Source organism: Lissotriton helveticus, chromosome 7 (genome assembly GCF_964261635.1).
Source record: "Lissotriton helveticus chromosome 7, aLisHel1.1, whole genome shotgun sequence".
In the NCBI taxonomy this organism is placed as follows: Eukaryota; Metazoa; Chordata; class Amphibia; order Caudata; family Salamandridae; genus Lissotriton; species Lissotriton helveticus.
This window is the reverse complement of record NC_136068.1, coordinates 1,399,657,947-1,399,681,959: the sequence shown is the minus strand read 5'-3', so window position 1 is coordinate 1,399,681,959 and position 24,013 is coordinate 1,399,657,947.

Below are 24,013 nucleotides of genomic sequence, written 5' to 3'. Positions count from 1 at the left end.
GATATGATACTTGTTTTAAAAGCCTCTCATAGACATATCACAAAATCAAGACAACTTTGAAAATATTTGCCTTCAAACACCTGAACTCATTAGAGTTAAAGAAGATATTGCCAGTGGAAGGAAAGTAAGACAGGGGGCCTGATTCACAAAGGGTCTCCGCACTTGTGACAGACGCCAAGCAGTAGTGGTGGGACCTCCGCATTGTAGTTTCTCATTGTGGCGGTCCCGCCTCCAATGCACAGCCTTCCCCACAAGTGCAGAGGCTGTCTGTAAATGGTGCCCTAGTATTTGAGGCATAGGGTGGAAAATAAAGGAATTTAATCACACCTGCTCAATTTCTGTCTATGCTGTAAGGATTTTTAAAAGCTGCTCAAAACTAGGACCTTGCAGTTTTTCGTACCTTCAGAAGTACAAAGGTATTACTTCCCCATTCATCTTCCCTTCCAGTCGGAGGATCATGCTAGCAATAATGAGTTCTCTGTAATTGTGTATTTTTGTACTACACAAGGGCAAATTGCTATCAAGCACTAATAAGATGTGTAATCTGATCCCCGACCTAAGGACTGAATGTCATTTAGATAAATGCTAATTCCATTTTTTGCAGCCAATAAATCTGAAGACGCTTGATTTATTTGAGAGAGTGTTAAATGTGTGTGATGTACAGAATCATTTCAGGTGAAGTCAATCAGCTATCCGAAGGGGAACCAGAGATAATGGCCGTGTGATTGAATTATAAACCAAGTTCACATACAATAAAATGAAACTCCACAAAAAAGGAAGATTGCCTGCTCATTACACAATGAATACCATTTTAAATTCATACATGTTTTAGGCAACACTGTGTTTTTGCTTTAATTTTTTCAAAGTACATTTTCAGTGTAAATGCTACAAATTAGGAAAAAAAAGACATCAAGAAATCTATGATGTAGAATAACAGTCACAGAGGAGCTCACACCCAGGTGCATATCCGTTCGCTGCTTTCGTGCGATAAATCACTGGAACGGTGCCCTAAGGAGCTTGTAGTCTGATCATTTTTCTTTAATGTTTCATTTTATTGTTGGAAGGGGTCGGAAGAGAGTATTTTTTTTCAAGTCAGTAAGAAATGTACAACAATACAAAATAAGAGAAGGATGTATAGGTTTGGCACATACGTTTGAGCATTTGGTGAGACACGGAAAGCTTCAGTAGGTCGGACCATATATTTTTTGTGCGCGCGGTAATTCAACATATTTGGAATATATGTTGGTGTTTTAAAATGTATCAATTCTACATAGATGGTTCTTATTGCAAAATCCCTGGGAAAATGCTAACAATACTACTAAGCATTGGCATAGCTAATAGGTCTGATATTACAGCCAAACTTTTACCTTTGCAAATCCTTATTTTTTTTTTGCAAGGGAAGACTTGATTCACAGGGCAACCCACAATTGTAAAGAATATTACAATATTTCCTACACTAGTGCACACATACAGCACAGAGTTAGAAGTCCCGCTGATGTTTGCATGTTACTGGCACAGAGCTCTCATCCCACCTGTCCAGCAGAGGACCATATTTTAACAAACAGACACAAAGGTTATCATTCAGTACCATTTTGCAGAAGCCTGCAGTGAGTGGGACTCAATTAGTGAGACACTCTCACAGGAGAAGTCCAAAATCAATAAATCTCTGGGGTTTAAGCAGATCAGAATTCACGCTCTCACAATGCACAACACAATCACCATTTACATCTGTTCTAACTCTGTGCCTGCTATGGATATTCATTCTTGTGCACACCTAAACTTCCGCTGTCAATCATCCTACGTGTGGGGCCAATTGAATGGTCAAAGGTGAAGATATATAGAGGCAAAATTGTTAAAGAAATATGTGAGCCATGCAATGGAAAAATTAGATGTACAGTCCAGACTTTGCAATGAGAAGAAATAGGATGGTGATTGGTGATACATGTGATTACGCTAAATTTTACTACTTGCCTTCCCTACTAAATTCAAATCAGATGGTCTTTTATAGCCTGCTAAAAGTGTTTGAGGGGAGCAAAACAATTCAAGATTATACTTTAAATTTAGTCATGCTTTAAAGGACTACAGACTCTGAATTTCAGTTTTGTGGATTTATTATAAGGCCAAAAATAATTGAATATAAACCCACCTCAATATCAGAGTATATAAATACATAAAAATCAATACAGAGCCTAGTCTACAAATATAATTCATTCGGCACAAAAGGCATAATATGATGAACTCAAAAATCAAAATGCAACAAAGAATAGAAGCTGAGTCCAATTCTCTTTTCATTAGAGAAGAAAACAAAGGAATCTTTCCCTACTCTGCTCTACTTGGAAATCCTACCTATTTCCCCGCTAACCTATCCCAAAGGTGTCAGCATGTGTTGACTGCCTAAGTACTCACGTCAAATGGGTCTGATAGCTTAAAGCTATGGCGCTCGTTCTAAGATGCTCCTTCTCCTCCGAAATAAGCAGAAGTCTCCCGAATCTGTCCCTGCGCATCAAATAAAAAGACAATGTTCAACCCACAATACGTCACAAGGTAAACTTTTTCATTTACAACATCTTTTGTTAAGTTTCCACAGAAGCTTTAATTAAATAGTTTATTCTTCCAGTGGCCTTGGTTCCCAGATAGGCCAGACACAAAAGGGGTACTCCCTTTTCGCCTTCCAGCCTTCGTGGAAGACATTCCGGTATCTCCTTAAATCTAGGAATAACAAGGTCAAATTCCTGCACCTGCAGTAGGGTAAGAACACACTGTCTTCCAGCACAAAAAGGATTCATTTAATTATAATTCTTGAGCAATCAAGGAGAAAGAAACTCAAAACAACTTTCAGTTTGGGCCTAAAATGCAGGCAACTTAAACTAAACACAAATTACATTGCACAAATAATATTTCATCCTGCACATAATACATACAGGAATTATATGTTTCTTTTAATACATACAAAGTCCTACTTAAATGTGTGCACTACATTTCAATCCTAATATAACTTTGAATAAATGCATCTTAATATTCCTGAAACACTGTAAACGACAAAAATACATATGAGTGTGTTTATACCATGAGTATAGTGCACCCATACAACTTAGGGTGCTGTAAGCGCTCTATCACATGGATCAATATAGAGATCGGTTGCAAAGGCAGTGGGAAGAAGGATATCATGGCAGGATAAGACAATACCAGGGAAGGTTTTGCTTCAGACAATTGTTAAAGGATTTGATAGTCTTGCATCGTGTGTACATATTATTCTTTCTGGTGATGATAGAGGTATTTCTTTACATATATGTATTTAATTATTTCTTGAATGGAAAAAAAACGGGGCTGTGTTTTCTTAGGAGACAGATTTTCTTCTGTTCATAAAGACTAAGAAAGCATGTCTCACAGTCTTTTCACTTTTAAGTTGCAATGTCTTGGAAGCTAGGTTCTTGTTATTTGTTTTTGCCCAATATTAAGAGGCTTTCCACTAGCTATGAAGGAACATTGCCATTTCTGTGTCAGATGTGAAATATTAAGACTTTAATATGATGGAACTTAAGCGTGGAGCCAATTAAGGACAATCAGTGTTGAGAATATATTGTTAAACTTGCATTTTCCATTTATAGATCAAAAGCTATAAACAATTGCTCTCCAGCAGAGATTGTAATTAGAAAGTCAGTGTGAAGGAATACACAAATGTTTCTGTGCACTTTGCTAAATGTAATTTTCATGTTCATTGCTGTGTACTGTAGTAATTTACAAAGGTACGGCTGAGATTGGAGAGTAACTTTTCCTGATACATTTCAAAGTCAGCATAGTCTCTTTATCGTGTCATTGTAAACGTAAATTGTAGTAATATAGTGCTTACTACCGCTGATGAGGTGCTGAAGCACTTTGCAGTGAGTAGTTTGTTACTCTGAAATCCAGGGTTAGAGGTAAGAAAATAGTAGATAAGTAAATCTGATTATTTTGTTTCTTTTTTCCCCAACACACACAAAAGGAGACAAGAGGATTGCTTGCAGTTTGTCTAGCCACAGCCAGTCTCTGTGGGTAGCATTTAAAACCCTTCATTCCTTTGCAGAACACGTGGCTTCTCTTTGGACACAGACATATACAAATAGTAAGTGTGTTGTGTTAGTGCTCAATGAGATCACCTGCATTTAATATCATTGTTTTGAAAGGGATGGATTAGTTGAAGTGGATTAGTAAAGGTAAGAAATGATTTGTCTTGGGGGTGATGGACAGGTGCACTTGTTAGTTGAATGTATCGGATATTGGAGGGAAAGATTTGGAAACAATGTTTGGGAATCCATGGTAGTCAGAGAGGTTTGGGATGAGTAAGAGAGTGGATGTATGTGCAGAGGTTGAAAATTAGTTTTTGTTTCCCAGTAAGAAAAACTGACTATAGTTATGGTGGCATACCAACATACCAAAACATTTAGCATTTTGCAGACATATATACACATATAAACATATTATAAATATTATACATACATACAACAAATGTCACTACACAAACACTCATATGTATACACATGTAATACTATATGCTCAGACAGCCGTGGACCGTGCAAGTAACAGTGATGGGCAGTGGGACAGTGTGGGTGGGTGCACTCTGATGCCAGCCAAGGGTCCTGGACTTGGGGAGGTACCACTTGGGAATCAGGGACTCCCTCTAACATAGGACAGCAGGGGTCAGGCAAGTCCAGTTTCAGGTCCAGTAACTGGACCACATCCTCACCAGGAGCATGGTGTCTTCCAACTTCTTATAGTATGCCTTGATTCAACTGACCTGGAGTACCCCTAAGGGGCTTCTGGTGGTCTAGAGGTTCAGCAACTAGGTGACCTTCCTCTTTTTCTCCTTCATAACGCCCTGACCAATGCTGTTGGATAACCACGGGCTCTAAAGGCTTCATCACCCACACTCGCTTTACAACCAGAGTGGCCTTCTGGTCATACCAGAGCTTCATCACCTTCCAGATTCTCAGAGGCCTCTGCATTTGGCTCCTGAAACCGAGCATGTAGGTAAGTACATGCTGGCGGGGCTTCTTGGGTGCTTATTCCCTCCCCTTTTCTCCAAACTGAGAGGTGGGCATGGAGGGTCTCCAAAGGGTTAAACCCAACTCCAATCTGTCACACCTGCCTGTAGAGAAAAAGCAGGCATGGTAAGAGGATGTACAGCTTCCGCCTCACTGGCTTAGACAAGCAATAATCATGGCCTCAGGGTCTTGTTGAATCTCTCAACAAGCCCATTGGTCTGAGGATGATAGGGCATGGACAACTCATAAGTCACCCTATACTCATCCCCCATTAACTTCATGTAAGCAATCATGACATTTATGTCCCTGTCTGATGCTACTTCTTAGAGGAACCCTACCTGGATAGGGCAAGGCCTTAGCAACTGAAGGTACAGTCACAGACTCAGAGGTATGGCCGCTGGTATCTAGTGGAATGGTCCACCAAACCCAGGAAAAACCTGTTGCCTAAGGTATTCATGAGGTCCACAAACCCAACAATGTTGATGTCCACCCTTTCAAAGAGTGTGCCAATGACAGTTAATAAGAACAAACTACTTGCCAATACTGATGATCAATTTCAAATCAAAATCGAAGCGGGGCAAGAAAACTAGATCAATGAACGCCGTCACTATTCAACAGTATTTATTTATAGAACATCAATTTGTTCACTTTTAAACTTTTTTACAAAACAATACTTCATGCACAAAAATACACCGAAAACACCACAAAGATATTTACCAAAGAAGACTCGGATATAGAATTTAGGACAAAATCACTCAATGACCTGCCAACAATTTGGCATGTCTCACCGCTCATATTCGTACTAAATCATTCATGCACCATTCCCCATACACCACCAAGTAACATCCTCCACACAATCACACATCCACTCCTTGGTTCCCTAAATCTCTTTACAAATTAGTGGACCAAGGGACTTAGACCAAACAAAGGAAACACTTTACGAGAAAATAAGTTATGCACAATATCTCATCTCAATTATTTTTAGTTTGAAGCAAAATTTGTTTGAAGATACACAACGAAACACAACATTTTTTAAGGTACAATTGTTTGGCACATAAGGAAAGGTCTACGTGTTTCAAACCCACTTTTTTCGGGGGTTCTCTTCAGGACCAAGATGCTGTAGGGCAAAGAATAAGAAGGAAATAATTTAAACTTTAAAAATGACTGACTGACTCACAAGCACTACTACCTTGGTTGCCCACCTCAAGAAAGAAAATCTTTCCGATTAGACGCTCACCAAAGAGTGAAGTTAAAAAAATTCTCTAATGCGGAAACACTACAGTAGAAAGGCAAGAAATACAATGGGAAAAGAGAGAGGAATCTGTCAGTGGCGCTCTCAGTGTGAATCATGGCATAAAGACTGTGGCCTCTGAAATAAATACTTACTATGTCATGGACATCAAGTTTCGTGGTGTAAATAGAGGAAATGCCTCTGTTAGTTTATTTTTGACAGTATAAATTGAGCCGTTTCATAAGGCGAGCCCAGAGCTGAAATACAATATGCATTTAGCCAGGGATGGTAGAAATTAGCGTGTCTACTGAAAATCGGCATACCTGCAGTAAATTGAGGACGGCGCCCACTCGCGCGTTTTTCTTTATTTGAACGCTGTTTCTGGAAAGGACGTGAAAGCCTAATTAGTAAGTTTGCTTTGCGGGGGCCTAGTGGATGTCAGAATCACACACGCATCACACGCTGCCTACCTGCTCCTGGGGCGGCTCCGGCAGCAATCTCAGGAGAATTATTGGCTGCACGCCTGCAACACAGGCTGCACGTGCATTTACCTTGCCTCCATTAGCGTATTTGTTTGATGCGCTCGCTTTGCATTATGGGAGGTTTTCCTCAGGATTCTGAGAGTTGTAGTCTATTCCTGAGATGAAGGTGCGCAAATGTTCAATACATGATTGGAGGGCACTAAAGATCTTCCACTATGCTGATACGGACTTCACACTACAATTTGTATATTTCGGATAGTTCGTTCAGTCCTGACACTGCAGTGTCGAATTTCACAATCAGCATAGCTTCGCGCTGGGATAAATTTAGATGCATATCCCCTCCTCTTGGGTCTTGTTAAACTTTTGAGATGATTGTCCAGTGTAAATCTCTTTCTGTGTGTGATTTTGTGTTCCAATGGTTGACCAGAGGGACAGACTACATATTCTTTCTAATTCTAGATTTATGTTGTGTTATTCTTTGACGAACCACTTGGTTCGTTTTTCCTACGTACAACATCGGACACGGACATATAATCACGTAGATGACGTATCTGGTCTTGCAACTGGTGAACGCATCATGCTTCTAATGGATACCATTGAAGGAAAACAGCGGTCCTTCAATCGTTTGTTCGCAGCACATGCATGTGCGGCATTTGTGGTGTCCTTCCTGTCACATGTGTTAAACCCATCAGTTCTCTTAATGTTGGTTTAGGGGTTTTTTGACTGCTGCCCTGACTACGTGATTAGATACACTTCTTTCTTTTTCAAAGGCAAATAATGGTGCACTTAAAAGAGCTGGGTCAAGGTTCTTGACCAAATGCCAGTTCTGATTAATGACTTTTTTTAGTTGGGTCGAATTCTGGGTCGAATTCGGACAAAAGGTATTCACGAACACTTGTCATTGCGTAGAAGGTTTTTCCTTTTTGCTCAGCGATGTTTCCCTAGAGGTCCCCCAGGCCCTCTTCATAGCTGATCTCACCAGTTTTTTGGGGTTACCTCGATCTCATAATTTTTCTGCAAGGTTATTAGCATGTAAGGTGTATTTATCTTTATAAAAACAATTGCGACGAATCCTTAAAAACTGTCCGTAACGTAAGTTCTCTTCCAAATTTCTCGGGTAGTTGCTGGAGTACAATAAGGCATTATTCCTGTCCGTAGGTTTTTTATACAATGTTGTAACTAGGCCAGCTTCTGCCGGATAAACTTCCACATCCAGAAAGGGCATTTTATGGGATGAATGATTGATGCTAAACTTGATATCTGGTGATCTTTGATTGAGCCAATCAAAGAACTGCATTATTTGGTTGACAGGTAAGCATTCAGCTATTTCCCTGACTTCCCACTGGCTTGGAACGTGGGACATGACCTACAGAATGTATCTGAGGCTGTCTTCACTAAGGGACAATAAAATGATATGACAAGCCTGGAAAAGGCCTTGTCCTGCCACAGATGTCCTGCCAGGGGTATAGCATGATCCAGTCCCAATAGGAAGGCATTGTAACATTGGCTGACTACCAGCATGTGAGATGCCGCAGGCTCAGGAACCTTAGGTTAATTATGTAGGACTTCATTCTCCCAATAGATAAGGTGATCTCCAGAGGTGTCCCCTGCCTGGGCCTTAACTTGTTGCCTCAAACCCTCTGGAGTTGAGCACTCTTTCTGAGATCAATAAAACTCCTTTTGGTGGGCCCACCCTCAACTTGCCATCCTGCATGCTAAGGCAAGTCTCACCGGGCTGCAATATCCTGCCCTGTAGGGTCTAGTGCTGCACACTCCTTTTCTGCTTCCTTCCAGCCCAGCGGAGTTTCAGGGGCTGGTTTCCCTTTTGGCACCTTCCAGGGCCATTGTTTCCAGGTTTCCTTGATGCACCTCTTCGGCGACCATTGGCACTGTGGTCAGGCACACAGACGCAGACAACCCTAACATCTTCCTTCCAGAGAGTGTATTCCAGGTGATTTCCTAAAGCCACACAGATGATGGACGGAATGTAGAGCAAATCAAACATTCACCCCCTGTCAATAGATTTGGTTTAAATCCATTGTTCTTTTGCTTAGAATGTCATTCCAGTTTAGAACCAGCCATATGCAAATCAGTCTTGACCCTGTGCCTCTTGGGAACAGTCCAGCCCAAACTGCCAAGACAGGTTCTTCCTGGACAGGAAACAAGCATCCTGCAACCGGTTTCAGGGCATCACCCCTTATCAGCCAGGATAGCTTGAATCCAGTGACACTGAGAGCCCGGACCCACGTCTGGGGTGGGTGTGCCCAGATGTGGGTCTTTTGCTCTCCATGCTACTGGAGTCAAGCTAGCCTGGCTGATGAGGGGTGTTACCCCAAAACTGGTCCCAAGATGCCTGTTTCCGGTCAATGGAGGACCTGGCCTGGCATTTCGGGCTGCACGATTCCCATGGGGAACAGATCAAGACAGATTTGCATGTGGATAGGTTAAAACTGGAATGGAATTGGGAGCAAAAAATATGGTTTGCCTAACAGACAATCTACAGGCATGGCAGGACTCACAGCTCCTTTCAGAGAACCTGAGAATGCACCAAAGGGAACCAGAGCCACTGGATTGTGACTCTGACTTTTGTCTAATATCACAACCTGGTGGAATGTATTGGGTATTACGTGCTCTGAGGACACCAGATGACACCTCACAGTAGTCATACCGGCTCCTGTGTTCCTCAAAGGCTTCACCCTCTGCCCATTGAAAGTGACCAACTGCCTGTATTTAGAAGTATTTTGAGGATATGTGGGCTTTGAGCACCATATGTCACGACTGGGCCTGGCAACTCTGCATATTTCTCCAAGTTCAAGTTCAAAAGAAGAAAACTGTTAAATTATCCATGGAATCGGCTTTGCCGATTCTTCTCATATTAACTGTGCACTATTAGATCCCGTTTTGCCATCCGCTCCTAATATGGTGGTCGCCAGTAATTCCTAACTCTCTTGTGGGTTCTAGTGTTTCTGTAAAGGTGGTAGTGTTTGATATTGTGTGTGCTCGCCTCGCGCGCTGTGCACTTCAACTGACAATTCTCCTGAGGAGGCAGTGTCTCTGTGTTGAGCTCCTTCATGATGTTATATTTCGCCCAAAACTAAATATTTACAGAGGTTTCCTGTCAGCAAGTTTTGTGTCCGAGTTCGTTTGGATTTTGCTACATTTTGTTTTCTCTGCCGGTGAGCAATTTCCAGCTTTTGAAGTTCGTCTTCCGTCAGCGCTAGGACTTGTGCTGACTTTCATGGTGGGCAGACGTCATTAGTGAGTACCTCATTCTTCTTATATTCCTCGCGCTCATTCAGACTTTAGAAGAGGATTTCCTCTGGCGCAATTATAGTTTCCATTCACTCATTTAGTCTGAGAAGGGTGAAATGATTAAGCCAATATTAAAAGAGACAGTTTAGTGTTTATAGTTTTCATGATTGAGCTGAGACTTTAAGAGACTGCAACTGGAAATTTTTGTGACATAAAATTTGCTAAGCCCTTGGAAATTCAGTTTATACGGAAGGACAAACCTGATGTCAGTGCGCGCTGGAGATGGACCCACCCTATCTTCAGGTCCTTTCACTTATGATGCAGAAGAAATAACCTTGATTTGGCCTGGTCTGCACAGGATTTTACTGAAGTTCAGTGTTTGATGAGCAGGGGCCAAAGAAGTTATCCACTCATCAGGAATATGACTGCAAGATCGAACTTGAATCTTGGGCGTTGTTGCCCTGCAGTAGAATCTCTGCTCTCACTGAAGCTGAAAACAGTCACCTAAAGGAAAATCTTGATCAGTATTTAGTCAACTGATTCATCAGACCCTCCCAGTCCCCAGGTTCCTCTCTGTTGTTCTTCATTTCGAAGAAAGATGGAAATCTGAGGACTTGCATAGATTATCGAGCATTGAATTTAGTTCAGATACCTTCTACCAATAATTTCAGAGTTTTTAGACCAGGTGAAGGACGCTCGAGTATACACTAAGCTGGACCTGAGACGGGCCTACCATTTGGTGAGAATGGCCAAAGGGCATGAATGGAAGACCGTGTTTGGTACACGATTTGGTCTATTCGAGTACCAAGTAATGCCATTTGATCTCTGCATTGCCCCATTCCAGCATTTCGTCAATGATGTTCTTCGGGTATTTTTGGATTGCTTCGCTGTGGTCTATATCGATGATATCCTCATTTTTTCAGCTAATTTGAAGCATCATGTTCAGCATGTGCGTGCTATTTTGAATAAATTGCTTGACCATCAGATTTTTGTGAAATTGGAGAAATGTGTTTTCCACTCCACAGAGTAAAGTTTTTGGGGTTAATTTTGTCACTTGAAAGAGTCGCCATGGATGGTGCCAAGGTGAAAGAAATCAAAGAGTGGCCCTCTCCTCGCAACGTTAAAGAGATTCAAAGGTTCATTGGATTCGCCAATTTTTATAGGCGTTTTATTCTACATTTTTCAAAAAAGGTAGTCCCTTTACTCATCTTTTAAAAAAGAAAGAGACATTTTTGTGGAATTCTGAAACCGAAGAGGCCTTTCAATCATTGAAGGAAGTTTTTACTACAGCACCAATCTTGTTGCACATAAACTTAGATGAACCTTTCATTGTAGAAGCGGATCCATCAGACCAGGCCATTGGAGGGGTGTTGTCGCAAAGACATAAAGACACTGGTCAACTCCATCCAGTAGCATATCAGTCTCAAAAATTAACTGCAGCAGAAATTAACTACTACTACTCAATTGCATACAAAGAGTTGTTGGCAGTTAAGGAGCGGCCTCCCGTCGGGCTCTGGACACCCTGCACTGGCTGCCGGTTAAGAAAAGAGTCCAATATAAATGCCTCCTGATGTGCCATCATATTGTATGGAAGAGGGCCCCTTCTTACTTGGATAACCTAGTGTGCAGATATGAACTCTCAAGGGCTCTTCGCTCGGGAGGATCGGGCCAGTTGGTGGTCCCGCGGGCTAACTAATCAAGAATGGGAGGACGCTCCTTTAGTGTAATGGCTGCCTGCAGCTGGAATAAGCTTCCTCTGGAGATGAGACTAGAGAGCGCGGAAGCCAAGTTTAGAGCATTACTGAAAACGCATCTGTATAGGCTATAGGGGCACGTCGGGGCGGGCTGTCTATGCTAAAGTGTCTAGCTCTTCCTTACTAGCGCGGGGACACACCGGGCAGGTGTTACCAGGCGCTTTATAAACTGTTTATTATTATTATTACTATTAGGAGTGGCGGCATTATTAGCTGGGGGCTAAGCAGGAAATCACAGTTTTTACAGATCACAGATATTTGCAATTTCTTAAGTCATCACTAACCCTCACGCCACGACAATTGAGATGGTCATTGTTTTTTGCAGACAACTGTTTTGACATATAAGCCTGGAACCGCCAATGAAAAGGCTGATACCTTGTCTTGTTTTAACACAAGTGATCACAAGAAAATAAATAATGAGGGTCATATCATATCATAGAGCAGGCAGACCTTGATGCAGAGCTCTGGCCAGGGACCAGGGTTCGATTCCCGCCTTGGCAGGTCTCCGGCTCATTAATTCCCCTGACTGGATATTCCCGCCTCAGTACCTGTTCTGATCATGGGTCCCACGCTGCAACTCTGGGCAATAGCTTGCTTAGTCTCCACAACGGCCCCAAAAGCGCTGGGATGCCTTGCTGCACCTGGGGGGTGCCCAGGAGTGGACATTTCCCAGGAAAGCCAGGAAGGGTTCCTAAGCGGTATACGGACAGCGCCGGGACACCTCCGGTGGAGGTAGCTGTGCGCTTTACAAATTCCGACATTTACATTTATATCATCCCTGAGGACAAGATAAGAGGTTCCATAGTTTATGCAGATTTGGAAGATAAAATCAAGGAGTCCTTTTTGGAAAAGGAAATGCAATAGTGGGTCAAAGAAGATTCTGGAAGAGAAATCAAGAACGGAAAACTGTATCATCTAGGAAATCTATACATTCCCATTCAAGAACTATGCAAAGAAGTGGTTCAGCATTGCCATGATGATCAATTGGCTGGACATAAAGGAGTGAAGAAAACACTTAAACTGATAAAATGTGAGTTCTGGTGGTCGGATCTTGAAGCTCAGGTGAGACAGTATGTGGCATTTTATTAGCAGTGTGTTAAGGGAAAAAGTGTATAGCAGGCTCCACAAGGTCTACTTATGCCTGTGGCCCCAGCCCCATGGCATATGGTCTCTATGGATTTTATTGTAGATCTTCCTACCAGTCAGGGGTTTTCCATAGGGGTGGGTGTAGGTTGCGAAGTAGCGCTACGCGTAGCTACGCGAAGTGCACTTCGCACTACGCGAGCTACACGTAGCACTATGAGAACCGCGTAGTAGCATGTTCGCACTGTGCAATATGTCATTTTCAATGATTGCACAGTGCGGACAAGCATCCAGCACTGTGCAATCATTGAAAACAGCATCTTGCACAGTGCGAGCTGTTCTTGTCTGCCGATTGAGTAGATTTTTACTCGAGCTGCAGCTTTCTCAACGCCGACAGGTATTTTCTCATCACGAGCGGTCGCGAGCATGCGCGACCACCCGCAATGAGAAACCTGACTTCCCCGCGTTGAGAATCTCGCCAGGAGGTTTTTTCCATGCTTGCGATCAGCAACTTGATGTTGCTGATCGCGAACAAGGAAAAAGTCTTGCGAGGATGTCATTTTGCTTGCTCGCGGTCGCCAACTTGACGTTGAGGACCATGAGCAAGCAAAAAATGACCGCTGCACTACGCTACACTACACTACGCAATGCATGTTTGCACTGTACTATGTGCAGTTTGCGTAGTGCGAAGTTGCACAAACTTCACAAACTACGCAAGCCTAGCGTAGTGCTTTGCCAAGGGTTTGTTTTTCACCACCTGGGTGGTAGTTGATCATTTCACTAAGATAGCTCATTTCATTCCCTTAAAATCCATCCCTCAACTCTACTCAGTTAGCTGCATTGTTTACTCAACACATCGTTAAAACACATGAGATTAAAAAAAGTGGTTATTTCAGATTGTGGCCCCCAATTTGTTTCATGATTTTGGAGGGCCTTCTTGGGCAGATTGGGGGTAGATTCTTATTTGTCTTCAAGTTTCCACCCAGAGACAGATGGGCAAACTGAGAGGTTCAACCAAGAGTTGGAACAACACCTGCAACTTTATCTAATGGGGGGACTTACCAGCAGTGCCGAGCGGACACGCCGTGAGGGGAACGGCTCCTGCTTTGCATAGCCCATCTGCCACCTGAGAGCTCCGCCGAGCACCGTGAGGGAAACGGCTCCAGCTGCCTGCTGCCACCATTACCCGTGGGCTCCGCCGAGCGCCGTGAGGGCAACGGCTGGGTTAGACTACCACTCCCAGCTACCCCAGCTTTCGGCGCGGGAGTGAGGTCAGCGGTGCGCCCGGAGGCGCCTTAAGGATAGGGAGCGCTTGAAGCTCCTGGGGGACTTACCAGCAGTGCCGAGCGGACACGCCGTGAGGGGAACGGCTCCTGCTTTGCATAGCCCATCTGCCACCTGAGAGCTCCGCCAAGCGCCGTGAGGGAAACGGCTCCAGCTGCCTGCTGCCACCATTACCCGTGGGCTCCACCGAGCGCCGTGAGGGCAACGGCTGGGTTAGACTACCACTCCCAGCTGCCCCAGCTTTCGGCGCGGGAGTGAGGTCAGCGGTGCGCCCGGAGGCGCCTTAAGGATAGGGAGCGCTTGAAGCTCCTGGGGGACTTACCAGCAGTGCCGAGCGGACACGCCGTGAGGAGAACGGCTCCTGCTTTGCATAGCCCATCTGCCACCTGAGAGCTCCACCGAGCGCCGTGAGGGAAACGGCTCCAGCTGCCTGCTGCCACCATTACCCGTGGGCTCCGCCGAGCGCCGTGAGGGCAACGGCTGGGTTAGACTACCACTCCCAGCTGCCCCAGCTTTCGGCGCGGGAGTGAGGTCAGCGGTGCGCCCGGAGGCGCCTTAAGGATAGGGAGCGCCTCCCGCCCCACGGGACGCGTGCGGGATCACGCCGGGAGAAGCCCGGGACAAGGGCGGGACCGTCTGTGGCCATCAGGGGCTGACAGAGGCTGGGCTGGCCCAGGTCCCTAACATCATCCACACTGGTCCTGAAAGGTACTGTGCCATCGCCAGAGGGCAAAACCCCAACCATGTCTACTCACTCTGGGAAATTGCTCAGAGCTGGGTGCGAAGGGGCTGGGGGGAATTCAACGATAGGAACTATGGATAGGTTTATAACTAGAGTGGCGGCAGTCATAGAGAAGGAGATTGCGATGACGGAACGTCGCCTCTCAGGGGATCTCCTACCAACTAGGCGATCCTCTCTTGGCTCTGCGGCCAAAGCCTTGTCACCTCTCCGAAATATGGCTCCACCCCCACTCTCTTTAGAAGTGTCTGTCCAACCCAGGCTGTCTGAGATAGGTGATAGTATAGAGAGGTTAGAGAGCCTAGTAGTACAGTTAACACCAGGTGTTGCCAGTGACGAGACTGTGGGAGGGTGCATTGTACCTTTTCTTCCCCCTGTTACTAGTCAAAATTCCCCATTGCCAAACCCTGCTCCTCCTGTGGGTCTTTCATTGCCGTGTGTGTTCCAGGGTGCTCCGAAACAAATCAAGAGGAAAAGGGTTGTGAGTACACGCAAAGGTAGACATCCCATATTTTTTAAACGCCCCAGGAAGCAAGGGTTGAGAACCACGGGTGCAAAATTAGGAAATGGTCCGAGCACTGAGTATCTGGATGGGTTGGGAGAGCTTCCGTCCCAGGAAATGGGACGTGATATTAACGACAAGCCACCTCCTATCCAGGTCCCAGTTTCTCTGGACCAAATCATTGATGTGCTTAATCACTCTCTGATACCGCTTCTAGACCAAATTAAGAGGGTGGAGGCTAGAGTAAATAGTCTCGAGCAGTCGACTCTTGACAACTTCTTTTCACTCAAAACTCTGATTAAACATCAGACTAGGAGTAGTGAGGTCTCCACATGTGGCAGTGTGGGAAAAGGAACAACACTTGTTGCTGCTCCGGTGCAAGATCCAGTCCCGCCAAAGGCGGTCTGCCCAAAGGTACCAAGTGTGGCTCCAATTCTCACTACCACTGCCCCATCTACGTCCAAAGCAGGCCCCGCTCTACATCCTATCCCAACTCAAGGGAACACCATTATGGTTTCTAAAGTGCATAAGAAGCCAACGCAACCAAAGGCTCCAGTGGGTGGCTGTAATTCTAAACTTAAGCAACCACCCCTAGATAGTGTAAAGACCAAGGGAGACGGGGCAGCTTTGCCAGATAATTCTGCTAAAAGCCACTCGGCAGTACCTCTTCTAGCTGCACCGGCCTTGAAGAAAGTGTCTCGCATTCCCTATGCTGATCTCCCCCCAGATTGCCATCCTTATGTCGTTGTGCTGGTTAAGGTCCCACCCTTGATAAATAACCAACTAGAGACCCACCAGGCCTTAAAAAATAAAAGCCTTCACTGGTTAAAAACAAATAAACCACTCCCTGCGGGCGTAGACGGATTAATCCTTGGCGTCCACAGGGTGGGCTGGGTTGGTAAGGGCAGGAAGCAGTTGGAGGGAGACTGCGTTATTATCAACTTCCAGGACAACAGAGTAGCTAGATCGATCTGTACCCAAGATCAAGCGGTGGGTGGCCCCGGAATTAGCGCAGTGGACCTGACCTATTTTTACCCGCGGGCTGCTAACCACGCTATCTTTAGGCCTATTATGGGGGAAATGAGCAAGGGTGCTATTGGTGGAATACGTAGCATGTTTGAGCCCCTCTTCTATCCCCAGACCGGGTGGTCAGGCCAAATTTGTGGCCCCAGGACCTACTGACTTGAGGTAACGGCAGGACTGGAAAGGGGGGAACTGGGAGAGTCTTTACACGGCACTGCAACGTCACCTATTTCTCCCTCCCTCAATAAAACCCAAACTATACCATTGGTTACCTTGGACCCTTCGGGGGACCTGGTTTCTATTGGTCGTAGGGGATCACTGCCATGCGTGGATAGAGTGGCTCTATGTCAAGAGACAGTTTCCCCATGCGCTCCAGCTGTGACGGACCAAGTCTTGAAGGTCTTCAGCTGGAACGTTGCTGGAATAGCCAGAAAACTGGCATTGCCCGACTGGATTGCATTAGTGGAAGAGTATTCCATATGTATTTTCCAGGAGACATGGAGTAGGGAGCCAGTACACAGGGTGGGGTACTCTGCTTATGCCATCCCAGCTGTATGCCCAGATTTGGGCAGGGGACGACCTTCGGGGGGACTCCTTATCTGGGTAGCTTCATCCCTAAATTGTAGGGTAGTGGAAACCAAGACTAATAGCCCTGATTTGTTTAATATTATACTAAAGGATGCTAGGGGTTGTGTCATTTTGAATATATTCAATGTCTATGCCCGAGGCACTAAGTGGGGGAGGCAGTCACCCACAATCGCACTGTTGGAGGACTCCACACAAAGGCCACATCCTGGTTGCAGGTGATGTCAACTGTACGTTTGAGCCCTTGGGCTCGGATGTCACCCAGGACCAGGATGAGGAGGATGGCAGGAGGGGGATACCAGTTCTAGAGCTGCCCCCGATCAAAAAGTGGTCAGAGGTGGCATTGCAGCTAAATGCCCTTAGTATAGAGCATGGCCTGAGGGCTCTTAATGGAAGGACTAGCTCAGACAAGGGGGTGCCCATACATACAATAGGCCCAATCACACATCAAGAATCGATTACATCTTGCTTGATGTGTGTCTATGGAGCTCAGTGAGGGATATGGTAATAGTACCCTCAGTCGAAAGTGATCACAACTTGCTGTCCCTCACTCTAACCCCCTGGTGGTCTGTTAGCAGTGGGGGCCCTGTACCTAGTCCCACGATTGACCTAGGCGGGTCGGAGGTATCCCTTTGCGGTAGGCGCTTGAAGTGGTCAAAACTTCTCTTGTCTGCCGGAAAACTGGAGGCTGTGTCCCAACTTCTGGCCTTAGCCCATCACAACTTAGGCACAGTCAGTGGAAGCCTGGGGGAGGTTTGTGAAGTATTTTGCGACTTAACTGGGGCCCTGACAAATCTGTTCACTGTGCGACAGAAGCATATTGGGGCGGGAGAAAGGGCCAAGAAAAGTGAGGGCTGGTATACTCACAATTGTAGGAAGGCAAAAAAAAATCTAGTTGAGGCAGTAAAAGCAAAATCCCAAGTCAGGACAAGGGAGGCTAGGAAGGTTTACTCCAAGTCCATCCAGATAGCAAAGGAATGGGAGGAGAAATTCTGGGCGGATTTGCTGGCTGCCAGCAAAGGCAAAGACGCCAGGGGGTTTTGGAAATTGATAGGTTCCCGTAATAGACCCGATGATACCCTGAGGACCTGTACTATTCCACCCCAGAGCTGGTTCCATCATTTCGGGGCCTTATACTCAGCGATAGAAGGGCCCCTAAATGAGCCAGTTGTATTCCCCCCTTTGTTGGAGGTCAGCACCCTTGACCTGTTTACACCCCGGGAGGTTGAGAATGCCATCAAGACTGTGGTCCCATTGAAAGCTGCTGGCCCGGATGGGCTTCCAGGGGACTTACTGCGTGCCTACTCATCTGACTAGGGTCTTATGATCTCGGCCCTCTTGAATGCCATCTTGGAGGGCGGCCCGATCCCAGAGTCGTGGAATGGGGCAGTGGTAGTCCCTATTTACAAAAAGGGTAGTAGAGACAGCCCAGGGAATTATAGGCCAATAAGCCTGATTGACTCTACACAAAAAGTAGCCGGAAAAGTCATTCTGGGGAGAATCCTTCAATGGGTGGACGAGAACCAAGCTCTATCGGACTTCCAAGCAGGCTTCCGCTCAGGAACAGGCACAATTGAGCAGGTCTTTAGGTTAACACTCCTGTACTGGACGGTGGTGGAACTGGGCAAGGGCAGTCTCTATTTGGCCTTCATCGATTTGAAGACTGCCTTTGACCTAGTTCCCAGGGAGGAACTCTGGAGGGTTCTCCACGGACTGGGATTGCCCCCGTACATTTTGTCTCTCCTCACTAAACTTCACACGAACAACTTTGCCCAGGTTCGTTGGGGGAGAAACGGCGAAACAACAGATAGGATCCCGGTCTGTAGGGGTGTCAGACAGGGTTGCGTCTTAGCGCCCACACTCTTTTCTCTATATGTAAATGGTGTGGTGGAGCATCTGCTTCAGGAACCTGCGGACGCACCCAGCCTGGGGGGGGTGCGGATTCCAACATTGTTGTTCGCGGACGACACTCTCCTTATTTCAAAGACCCCCCAAGGGCTTCAGAAGTTGTTGACCCGTTTTCAGGACTTTTGTGTATCCAGAGGGCTGGTGATAAACGTAGAAAAAACGAAATACTTGATACTACGCCCACCAAGGAAACTAGGTCGTCCTCCCACTCTGAATTTGGTCCCTCTGGAGAAAGTGTCCGAATTTGATTATTTGGGTCTACGTTTGAATGACAAAATGAGTTGGTCTTCCCACATCGACAAGATGGTTCTCTGCCACAAAAGGGTAGGGGGTGCCTTACTTAAGGAATATCATGCATCCTCCAGATCCATAGTAGCGCCTGCAATTGAGATCTACAAGGCAAGGGGGGTTACTTCTGCCCTGTATGGCGCGGAGCTATGGGGTCATTGTAATTTGGATTCTTTATCCAAGGCCGAAAATAAACTTCTGAAGGACCTCCTAGCTTTCCCCTTGAGCACCCCTACAGTCCCGGTGCTATTGGACTTGGGCTGCAGAAGTATCAAAGACCATTCCCGTCTTCGCCCATTGCTCTTATGGTCCCGCATATGGAGGGTCCCGGAACTAAAATCCTATGCCGATGGCTTATCAGAAGTAATGAGCATGGGGGGCTGGAACAAGATCAAGTGGCTGAGGGACACAAAAAATCTTTTGGGGGAATTGGGCCTAGGAGATTGCTGGACTACAAGATCTGCTCCTCCTAAGGCAGTCCTTAAAAAACTATACTGGGACTGGGTCTCTTGCCAACTAATTGGGAATCCACATCACTGCAATTCAACTGCAGCGTTCCCCAGAATAAAGGATGTGGTACTATACGAACCCTACATGGATTTAATTACTATGCCAATGGATAGGGTCCTTTATTTCAAGTTTAGAGTTGGCACTCTCCCGTTAGGAGTAACTGTATCTAAGTGGAAGTCTCATGCTCATTTATCCCCCTTTTGCGCATGCTGCCCAGCCAGGCCTGAGACGGTGGCACATGTACTTTTTGAGTGCCCAGACTATATCCACCCAAGGAGATACTGGTTGAAACCCCTCTTCAAACGTTTGGGAACACGTATCCATTCGGTGGCTCTCCGTATTTTACTGACTGATACCTCCCCTCTTATAGTCTGTGGTGTCTGCAAATTTTTAAAACGTTTTTGGTTGATTCGTTGCAACAGATTGTCCATTTCGGTTTAATCCCTTTTTAGCTAATTTATTTCAGGGGAATCCCTATAATTTTATCTTTTTAAAAATGTATGACATATCTGTAGTTTTTTGTAATATTGTTTTTATAATGTATGTTATGCTTGTAAGATGTCTTTGCATATCGAATAAAGCTCTCAACCAACCAACCTAATGGATTAGGAGGGTGATTGGTCAGAGTTTATTTGAACTGCTGAATTTGCTTACAATAACACAGTTCACTCATCCACTAGTTATTCCCAGTGCTTCTTAACTTCAGGTAGAAATCCAAATACATGTGTGGGCAAAACTGAAAGTGAAGTACCAGCAGTAGAAGAAGGGGTGCAGGACATACAGATAGTTTATCGAATAGCAACCCAAAATTTAGAAAAGGCAAAGGAGTCTTATAAGAAACAGGCAGACAAGAAAAGGAGGGGGAACCCAGTATTTTTGGCCAGGAGATAAGGTTTGGGTTTCTACTCAGAATATGCGACTAAAAGGAAATCGAAAATTCCAGGCTCGATTCGTGGGACCGTTTGTAGTGGATAAGATGGTGAATCCAGTTAGTGTTAAGATCAAGCTCCCTACTAGTTTATGGTTACATCCTGTGTTTCATGTGTCTTTGATCAAACAAAATCCAGTGGGATGAAGGAAAGAATTGTCACCAACTCCGATCCAGTGTCTATCAGGTGAAGATTTCGAAGTAAAACAAATCATTGGCTCTAAGTTTAAGAAAGACAAGATTTATTATTTGGTTTACTGGAAAGGGTTTTTCCCAGAAGATCGAACCTGGAAACCTAGTTCTAATGTTCATGCCCCAAGACTGATTTGTGAATTTCACAGGACATATTCCAATAAGGCCAAAGGAGGAGGAGTAGGGACTTTGGTGGGTGGTACTGTCAGGACTGGGCCTGGCAACTCTGCATATTTCTCCAAGTTCAGGCTTAAAAGAAGAAAACTGTTAAATGATCTATGGAATCGGATTCGCCGATTCTCATATTAACTGTGCACTATTAGATCCTGTTTTGCCATCCGCTTAGAATATGGCGGCCGCAAGTAACTCCTAACTCACTTGGCGGTTCTAGTGTTTCTGTGAAGGTGATAGTGTTAGATATTGTACGCACGCGCCTTATGCGCTGCGCACCTCAAGTGACAATTCTCCTGAGGAGGCAGTGTCTCTGTGCTGCGCTCCTTCATGATGTTATAATTCACCCAAAACTAAATATTTACAGAGGTTTCCTGTTAGCAAGTTTCGTGTCCAAGTTCGTTTGGAAATTGCTACGTTTAGTTTTCTCTGCCGGTGACCAATTTCCAGCCTTTGAAGTTCGACTTCTGTCAGCGCTAGAAATCGCGCTGACTTTCATGATGGGTAGACGTCAATAGTAAGTACCTCCTTCTTCTTCTATTCCTCACGCTCAGTCAGACTTTAGAAGAGGATTTCTTCGGGCGCAATTATAGTTTCCATTCACTCATTTAGTCTGAGATGAGTGAAATGCTTAAGCCAATATTAAAAGACACAATTTAGTTGTACATAGTTTTCATGATTGAGCTGAGACTTTAATAGATTGAAAGGACTTTTGAAGCAGAGTAGCTCCTCACTAATGAATAATAGAAGAGTCGAGTCAAAACCTATTTTAACTGCTATTCCATTAAGGCTGCTGCGCAATAGAATTCGAGCAAAAGCTTTCATCAAGCGATGTTATTAATCCTTCATCTCTTCAATTCATGTATATATTCACATCCCATCTTGACGAAGAAATCAGAGGCCAGAGGGGAATCCATGGAAGGTAACTCGCTTTATTTAACAAATCCCAGTGGCGGCGAATGCATTTTGGCAAGTCCTGCTGCTCAGTTAGTGCTAACATGCCCTGTAGTCTCCTCCCCCAAGCTGAATCTACACACCTGTTGATCGTTGCGATGAATGCACAAACTCCAACTCCCAGAATGCATTATGTTTATGCATCTGGGTCGGCGGTATGTGGAAATGAGGAACAAGTTGGTGCGGGAATGACAATCCTGTGCAGGTGGGTGGTAAAGGAATCCCCAGAACAATGACAAAGTCCACGGCCACCTCCTTGGGTTCCCTCGGACTGCTGCTGCCAATCAAAACAGGACCGCAATTGAGATGGGGCAGTCACGCAACAGCATAGCGCCCTAACAGAGGTAAAATACCTCGCTCCATGTCAGCCTGGAAAAACTGGCGGACACCGGATATCTCAATACCCCGCGTCTTGTAAACGCTGTCAGACAGCGTAGTGCCAGTAGTAGTCCGGGTCACTTCATGCAGCAGAGCCAACTGTACTGCACCCATGGCCCGCGCATAAAATGTGACACCACATCCCTCCTTGATGAAGAAATCAGAGGCCAGAGGGGAATCCATGGAAGGTAACTTGCTTTATTTGACAAATCCCAGTGGCGGCGAATGCATTTCGGCATAGAGCCTGCCTCAGCGCCCTGCACTGCATGGAGTTCTTCATCTTATTACCCAAGTCTTGCTGCTCAGTTAGTGCTAACATGCCCTGTAGTCTCCTCCCCCAAGCTGAATCGAAAAACCTGTTGATCGTTGCGATGAATGCGCAAACTCCAACTCCCAGAATGCATTATGTTTATGCATCTTGGGTGGCGGTATGGGGGAATGAGGAACAAGTTGGTGCGGGCATGACAATCCTGTGCAGGGGGTTGGTAAAGGAATCCCCAGAACAATGCCAAAGTCCACGGTCACCTCCTTGGGTCCTCTCGGACTGCTGCTGCTAATCAAAACAGAACTACAATTGAGCAGGGGCTAACATGCCCTGTAGTCTCCTCCCCCAAGCTGAATCGACACACCTGTTGATCGTTGCGATGAATGCACAAACTCCAACTCCCAGAATGCATTATGTTTTATATATATATATACATATATATATATATATATATATATATATATATGTTCACCCAAAAATGCCCATGCATTCAAGACGCACTCCTCCAGATTCTAGGTACAACCTTTATTTTTCCAAAGAACAGGATTACAGCTCCGCTTATCTCGTCCTTTTAGCCTTACGCGTTTCAGTGCATTTTAAATGTGGACCAATTTAAATGTGGACCATTTACAGCCCTCCGGTGGGCTCCAGAGCTGTAAGCTTGTTCCTGCTTTCCACGGAACCAACCTGCGCCGTCTTTTTGAATCCTGACTTGTTCAGGTCCGATGGGCCCTTCTGTTGTTTTGCGGGCGGTGCGAACTCATGCGGCTGGACTCACCGCATTTTAATCTTCACCCAAAAATGCCCATGCATTCAAGACGCACTCCCCCAGATGGTAGGTACAACCTTTATTTTTCCAAAGAACAGGATTACAGCTCCGCTTATCTCGTCCTTTTAGCCTTACGCGTTTCAGTGCATTCATGCACTTTCATCAGAGGCAAAGTTTGCAAACTCCTTCCTCGGAGCTCCTGCACTGTAATGCTTCCAGGTAGGTGACGCATGGGGGTAATTCTGATAAGTGATTGCGCACGGTGCAGGATATTGTGCACAGATTAAGCCATTTTTTAAAAGCACCTCCTCTGGTCCCTATCCGCTTTAAGCCTCTGAGCTCAGGAGTCTATTCAGCAGGGGCAGAATGACAGTGCATGCTGCCCTGTATGAGGTGAAATACCTCACAACCGCACTTTTCTCTTCCCAAACATTGAGGCGGGCCCAGGCCATCTGATCCCTCAGAAATTGAAAAACTGCCAAAAACAGAACCAGTGAAGTCTGGGCCACTTGTGGAGTGGGGTCCTCTGTACCAAGTCTCTGGCTGACGTGGAAACAATATCCAGCAAACTCCTTCACGAGAAAAGAGCAGAGGCCACAACAGGGGAAAACCATGAAAGCCCTTTATTTTACAAAAGTGGCGAATGCATTTCGGCATGTTTTTGCCTTCTTCAACGCCCAAATGTTCAAATGTT